The sequence below is a fragment of the Myotis davidii genome, unplaced genomic scaffold, assembly GCF_000327345.1.
Source record: "Myotis davidii unplaced genomic scaffold, ASM32734v1 scaffold43, whole genome shotgun sequence".
Classification (NCBI taxonomy): domain Eukaryota; kingdom Metazoa; phylum Chordata; class Mammalia; order Chiroptera; family Vespertilionidae; genus Myotis; species Myotis davidii.
Genome location: NW_006294590.1, coordinates 2,513,275 through 2,515,092, shown reverse-complemented (window position 1 = coordinate 2,515,092; position 1,818 = coordinate 2,513,275).

Genomic DNA, 1,818 nt, shown 5'->3' with positions numbered 1-1,818 from the left:
AATGTTGAAACAGGAGACAGCATGTCCTTGTGACCCGCCTCGCATGCCACCCTGGAGACCTTCTGACAAGATGGTCTCGCTGTCCGGGGAGAGCACAGGGGCCGATGCCCTCGTCCACCCCAGAGCCGGGTGCCAGGCCTACTGTGGGCGACCAGGCAGGGAGCAAAACAGACACGCAAAGCCCTTCTGCAGCTTGTTCTGCAGGGACAGACTGGTGACAGCAGGTGACCAGTGACGGAGAAAGGAAGCAGGTGATGGGAGGGAGCGGCTTTGGGAGGGCAGCCACAGCCCGCTGAAGGGGAGGCCGAGTCTGGAACTGTGCTGCCCAACAGTAGCCACTAGCCCTGTGGCTACTTCACTCAAAACAAAGAAAATTAAATAAAATTGAAACTCCACTTCCCCAGTCACGCTAAGCAGTTTAAATGCCCAGCAGCACATGGGACGATGAGGACAGGTTCCCATGATCATGGCCCAGATGGACGGCATCCCGAATGCTGGGAACTGGTGGAAGGGGCTGGGACACAGCAAAGCCACTGAGAAGTGACAGGTGACGGCAGGTGTGTCTGGCAGCTCCATAGAAACTGAACATCGGTGACACTGGCAAGGCCAGGACAAGAACACTCAGCTGGAGTGAGTTCTGGGGCCCCAGTGGTGATTCTGGGGCTCCGCATGGGCGAGGGAACCCTCGGTGCCCATAGCAACCAAGTTGCCATGGCAGGTGGGTGGGAGCCGGGGCTGAGCCAAAGACACCTGGGAGCTGCAGGCAGACAGGGAGTGCCAGGGGGCAGCAAGGGAAGGAAGAGGCTGCAGGCGTAGAACTTTCCAGCATGGACGGTCCCCCCGCCCATGAATCTAGGCTTCAACCTCCGAGTGAACCTGCTTCCTTACAAAGGCCTGAGACGCTTGGGAGCCTATACTGATGTCTAAAAGAGAGAAGAGAAATTATGTGCGGAGCACACAGGAACTGTCATCTCGGCCAACTTCCTGAAAATCTAAAACTATTCACAAGTCAGTTTACCTTTTATTTTTTTATATATATATATTTTATTGATTTTTCACAGAGAGAAAGGGAGAGGTATAGAGAGTTAGGAACATCAATGAGAGAGAAACATCGATTCAGCTGCCTCCTGCACACTCCTTATTGGGGATGTGCCCGCAACCAAGGTACATGCCCTTGACCAGAATCGAACCTGGGACCCTTTAGTCCACAGGCTGACGCTCTATCCACTGAGCCAAACCGGTTAGGGCACAAATCAGTTCACCTTTTAAACGTTAGAGGCCACAACAAAGAATCCCTACCGAGTTGCCGACAGGACCAGGCTAAGAGCCTCGCCCAGCAAAGTGCCACCGGGACTGGGAATGTCCGTCCGGAGAAACACAACACCGCGACCTGGCGAATGGCGTGGCCCTGCGCAGCGTGAAGAGCCCGCGGGGACAGTGCAGGAGGGCAGGGCAGTCCCGGGACCATCACTTCATGCAGGAACTCACTTTATTCAATCCCACACGTCACAAGGACTACCGGCAACTAAGTACTCACGCATCTGCGCTGCTTTGGTTTTAAAATTTAAATTAACATTAAATGAGACTAAGAATTGTTTCCAGGTCACAGGAGTCACCTTTCAAGTGCTGATAAGGGCACGTGTCTGGGGCCAGGGACCGACCCAAGGTCCCGGGAGACGCCTGCGAGTCCCGCCCGGCGCGTCCTCCCTCCTCGGGACAGCCCGCCGCGAGGTCCTCTGCCCCGAACTGAAGGCGACCCCTTGGGTCAAAATGACCACGGTCCCCGCTTCCCGCCCCTCGTCACAGCCAGAGACCCGC